Below are 6000 nucleotides of genomic sequence, written 5' to 3' on the forward strand. Positions count from 1 at the left end.
CCTTTTAGGGAATCGCCATATATGTTTAAAAAGAAGACTGTGTTAATGAAGTGGATGCAGGTACAGGCTGTGATCACCTCAGGGTTGATCACCTAGAGCTCACAGAGGGTCTTGCTTCCTGCATGGTTTTGTTTTGAGAAATGAGGAGGCAATTACCTACCAGAGTTGAATTGCACAGAACAGCAAAGAAGCCTGGCCCTCTGCAGCACCTCACCTCCTTTAGAAAAACGGTGGACACACAGGTAAAGAAAATCCATTTTCTCTCCATAAGGATAGCAAGAAACTGGCAACAGCAGCTGCCTCTGGGGAATGAAGCTGGGCAGAATACATGTATAGAAAAAAAAAAAGGCTTAACAGAAAACCATATGGATGAGTGCACTCCCGAGGGGATTCAGGGGTGGACTCTGGATATCATCCGTGTCCTGCCTGCTCCCACGTTCCCAAACACAGACAGGCTTTGGCCTGAGTGGGGATTGAAATCCACAGACATGCCAGAGAGCAGGAGGGGAGTGGGATGCAGTGTCTGGAAATGCAGAGACCATAAAGGAAATGGGCTGTTGGTCCCATGCTGGGTGTCATCTCACCAAGCAGGGTGCAGAACCTGGAGAGGACTGTGGCGAGTTCTCAGTGGTATGCTGAACATTAACCAACTGCTGCCCGCTTCCTTGTCCTTGGCAGCCAGTTCCTCCTGAGTGGAATTTTGGCTTTATTTTCTCTCTCTCACTTCTTTTACTTGTCCACCTTTCATTTCTTGCTGCTTAAAGGGGCAGAAGCAAGAAAGATTTAGAAAAGACATTGGGAAGGTTCCAGCTGTGTTTGGAACAGATCCTTGGGCTCCTTGCCCAGAATTTTTAAAGGAAGGGAGAAGGCAGAGGTTCCTGGAATGGGCCAGGGAGGGGCTGTCTGGAGCTCATCCAGAAAACAATTTGGACATCCTGGGGGTTGAACAGCCCTGTTCCTCATCTAAGCACTTACAGAACCCTCACACACCACAGGAGCTTGTCCCGGATCATGGGAGCTCTCTTCACATGTGTCTCATTCATTGGCACAGCAGCTCTGAGGAGTGGGCATGCACTCTATTTTTATACCCATCTTATTTTGTATAGAGAGGCAGAGAGACAAAGTTCCCATGTATGGGTTCACTCCCCAAATGTGCACAACAGCTGGGACAGGGCCAGGTTGAAGCAAGGAGCCAGGAGTTCAATCCAGGTGCCCCAAATAGTTATCAGGGACCTGAGCACTTTCCACCTGCTGCCTCCTAGGATGTGCATTAGCTGGAAGCTGGAATCTGGAACCAGAGTTGGTACTCCAACCCAGAGGCTCTGAAACAAGGTGTAGGTAACTCAACTATTAAACCAAATGCCCATTCCAGTCCATTTTTCAAAGATTTGAGTTGTTCACTTTGAAAGGTAGAGTGATGGAATGACAGAAATTTCCTATCCACTGATTTACTCCTCAGATGACTGCAAAGAGCGGGGATAGTACATGCCAAAACCAGGAGTTCAGAACTCCATTTGGATCTTCCACATGGATGTCAGAGGCCCAGGCATATGGCAACCTTGCTGCCTTCCCAGGCACGTTAGCCAGGAGCTGGATCAGAAGCAAAGCAACTGGGGCTTAAATCAGTGCTCACATGAGATACTGGCTTCACAGGCAGCAACTTAATTCACTACACCATAGCACCAGCTCCCTTAACCCCATTTGGTGGGTGAAAGAACTGAGCACTCAGAAGCTTCATGGCCACATGGCTGACAATGTGGCTCAACAGCCTAATCCTCCACCTTCAAGTGCCAGCATCCTTAATGGATGCCGGTTCATGTCATGGTTACTCAATTTCCCATCTACTTCTCTGCTTATGCCCTGGGAAGGAGGTAAAGGATGACCCAACTTCTTGGAACCCTGCACCTATGTGGGAGACCCAGAAAAAGCTCCTGGCTAGTGGCTTTGGATCAACTCAGCCCCAGCCGTTGCAGCCATTTTAGGAGTGAACCAACAGATGGAAGATCTTTCTATCTCTCCTTCTCTCTGTAAATCTGCCTTTCCAATAAAAATAAATAAATATTATATAAAAAAAAGTAGAAGCCGCAGGGCCAGCAAGCCCAACACGGCACTTCCCAGTGTTTCCCATACCCAGGGTTCTCACCGCAGCACACTCTGCTCCTGGGTCCTGCATCCTGGGCTTGGTTCTTTGAAAAAATGAGCGAGAATGTGGCTTATTTTGTGCTATGCACCAGGCAACATTCTCTCCCCTTCCTGAAAGAGAGCAAAAGAGCATGGCCCCTAGTGGGGAGCAATTCTAAAACTGCCCCAGGGGGCTTAGGAGCAGGGGTGATTGATTCCAGTCCCTCCTGGAATTCTATGCTCCATTTGTAAACGTCAGTGCCAGCAATGGAGCTCCCACAGCCCTGGCAGCTGCTGGTTGCTGCTGCTGCTCACCAAGAGCTCAATCCACTGTTTCCTCTGCTCCTTGATTGATAGGGAGCTGGAAATGAAAGAAAAATAAAAGCCCCCAGGAGCATTGTAGGGAGGGAGGGGGCAGCTTCTCCAAAGAGAGGCAGTGTTCAAGCAAAGGTGATGCTGGTGGAGCAGAGGTGTGTGTGTGTGTGTGTGTGTGTGTGTGTGTGTGTGTGTGTGTGTGTGTGTACCAACAAAGGGCACCTGGTAAAGAAATACTTCCTGTGTCTGCATAGTGAGAAAAAGGGATAAAACCAGGTCTGCGCTTCAGGGATTGTGTCACAAAGTGAAGGAAAGAAAGAAATTCAGTCTAAGCAGACCCTGCCTCCTCTTGGGGTCCAGGAGCAGGAAGACGCTGGCAGATACTTAGAGGAAATGGGTCCTAGAGGAGAATAGAAAGAAAGGAGAGGTGAAAGGATCCGAGGGGCTGTGTGGGGGCATAGTTGATCAAGTGTGGTGCCAGCGTTCCACGTCAGGGCTGCACTTCCAATCCATCTCCCTACTGATGCACCTAGCAAAGCAGCATAGGATGGCCTGAGTGCCTAGTGCCTGTATCCACTGGGGCACCCAGATGGCGTTCTAGGTTCCTGGTTAGGTCCCAGCTATTGTAGCCATTTGGTAATCAACCTGCAGATGAAAGATCTCTCTCTAACTCTAGTTTTCAAATAAGTAAGTCTAGAAAAAAAAAAGAGGGGGGCACCCTGAGTCACAGCTTTTTCTTTACTAATCAGACCAGAGGCTGATATGAAGGCAAGTCCATGGAGCAACTTGAGGCGCAGTGAGCACAGATGCCTGAATCTCTGTAAAGCACCCCTGCCAACTGGGCTCACCTGCTTTTGCCTTGCTCTCTGGTTCCTGACAAATATTGCTTGCAGCCAAGTCATAGAGCCCTGGCCACATTCCTGAGGGAAGCAGCAGTTAGCCAGGGATGGCCCCCGTGCAACCAGACATTTAAACGTGTGTTTTAATCTGATGTTTGTACCTCTGCTTTGGAACACACCAAGCCAGACATTTCTGAACAACTACTGTTCTCCAAGTTGGCCCCCTGAGAAGCAGAGTAGCTAATCCAGGGATGCTCTGTGTGTGGCCCAGTCATCTCAGAGGGTGACATGGGAAATTCCTCCAGGGCCTGTTTATGGCCCAGGCTATAAAACGTCCTGTTGCTTTATAGGAACATCCTTCCTTTGCCTTGATTTATCAGGTCTGTTCCCTGTGACTTATGCTCTGCCAAATACCAGAGGCTCAGCCAATGCCTTCTTGGAGCAGTTCGGAGCAGCCCTCGGAGGACGGGATTGTTTGGCAAAGGAATGGATGAGTAATGAGGAGCAAAAGAGGAATGAAAACACACAAAAGGGAGAGGAATCCAGGTGAGTCTTCTATTCATTTTTCCAGTGTGGAAACGTTCTTGTTTTCACAAAGTGTAGAATAAACAAAATGTGGTATATGTATACAACGAAATATTATTCAACCTTAAAAAGGAATAGTGTTTTTAAAATATATTTGTAAACTTTAATTCCATATTCCACTCCTTTTAAAAAACTTTTTATTGGAGGCAGAGTTCCAGCAACAGCTGGACATGGGCTGGGGCTGGGCTACAGCAAAGTTGAGAGCCAGAAATGAAGCCCAAGTAAGTCCTCCCACATGGGTGGCAGGGGCCCAATTGAGCCATCACCACTGCCTCCCAGGTTTCACAAGAGCAGGAAGCTAAAATCAAGAGCTGGAGTCAGGAACAGAACCTGGATACTCCAACACAGAATGCAGGTGTCTGAGCCACCAGACCAATGCCCACCGTAGGCATGACATTCTGACACATTACAATATGGTTGATCCTTAAAGACAAAATTAAGGGTCAGACACAACAATGAGGTCCCTAAAGTAGGCAACCTCACACACCAGGAAGTGATGGTGATTTGCAGGGGCCGGGGACAGAGGGAACGGGAAGTTACCACTTAGAGAGACCAGAGTTTCATTCTGGGTCGATGACAAAGTCCTGGCCACAGAAAGTGATGATGGCTTCATAGCAGGGTGACTGTCCTTTAACACTGTTGACCTGCACTCTGCAAATAATCGATTTGGTAAGTTTGGTATTATTTTATTTTTACCACTCTTTTTTTTTTTAAAAACATCTTGATAACAAAACTAACTCTAGGTGGGTCTCAGGACGGGGCGTCTCATGCTTGGATCCCGGACGGCCGCCATGGGCACATGGTGAGCCGTTCCCGGGCAGCCAGTGCGCCATTGGTGCCAGGCTCCGCCTGCTGGCTGCCCGGCTGGGGAGCTCTGGGGATTTGGTTCTTTGAGTCGCTGCTTAATTAGCTCCAGGTTGAACCCATTGTGATTCTCGGACCTGAAACAGGCAGTAACTCTTCCTTTGTAAAACTTGTAATCACTAATAATGCTGAGTACCAAATACCAGTCCATGCAGAAGCCTGGGCTTGGGGCTTATCCTGCAAAAGTAGCTCCAACGGCTGGCTAATGTGTCAACTGGTAGGGAACAGAGTAGATCTGGTATGACTGAGCAAACCTTAGCCCACAAGTAAAACTAGAAACCAGGAGGGAGCAAAGGTCATTCCAAGCTAGGCTCTTGTACCTACTGGTCTGTGGGAGCCTGGGACGCGAAGCCACAGTGTCTAAGGCAGAGGTCGGGACAGGTGAGGAGCTGTGCCAAGCTGAGTCACAGCAACCACTAGCATGCGAGTGATCTATGGCTGGGAACAGACCTGGTTGGGGAGCAAAGGGGACAACCCTAGCTGGGCTGAGGTTCCCACCAAGAGGCGCGTGGCCTGGAAGGGGGGCTGCGTTCTGATCTGGATACAGTTGTAGTCTCCCTTGGCACAAGTGTGGACTGCGATCGGATGCACCGAACCGGGCCGGACCCTGACTCCCCCTGGTGTTCCGGAGGACCAGGGCAGATGTGCAATGGACTAGGCAAGGTCTCAAACCCCTACTGAGCCATGTGTGAGCCATACGTGCGTAAGGACAAACCATGGCTGGGCTGAAACATCCAACAGCAAGAACCAGATTGGGTGGAAGGCCAGTCAGGAAAAGCCACAGTTCCTGCTATGACAGGAGGTGGACTGAGTAGGGTTGGCTCATGGACCCACTGGTAAGCGTGAAACCTGGCATTGGGAGAGGTTCTGATGGAGGAGCCTGGGCAACTCCTCTGGCAGGACACAGACCCGGCAGGTCAGCGCAAGAAACATGATAGGAAACAGCCCAGAAAAGGCCATGGAAAGCTACCCACTGGCATACAATTGGCAGATGTGGGGGCAAGATCAGGCTGAATCTGTCCACGTCATCCACTGGCAAATCCAGGCACCAGTGTGGGTCGAACCAGGTTCGGTCGCAACAAAGACTAGTGCACAATATGGAATGCCGAGGTGAGGTTGCCTGTACCGGAAGGGACCGCAGCGTCCAACCAGCCTGAGAACAAGAAAGGAAGTGGGCAGAGCCAGCAGGGGAATAAGGGAGGGTTCCTTTGCAGGACAGCTACTTCCGCAGGAGAGCATGGGCTGGGATGGGGGCAGACCCGACTAGGCAGAGCTA

Source organism: Ochotona curzoniae, unplaced genomic scaffold, assembly GCF_017591425.1.
Source record: "Ochotona curzoniae isolate NIBS_2020 unplaced genomic scaffold, NIBS_Ocur_1.0 scaffold_2453, whole genome shotgun sequence".
In the NCBI taxonomy this organism is placed as follows: domain Eukaryota; kingdom Metazoa; phylum Chordata; class Mammalia; order Lagomorpha; family Ochotonidae; genus Ochotona; species Ochotona curzoniae.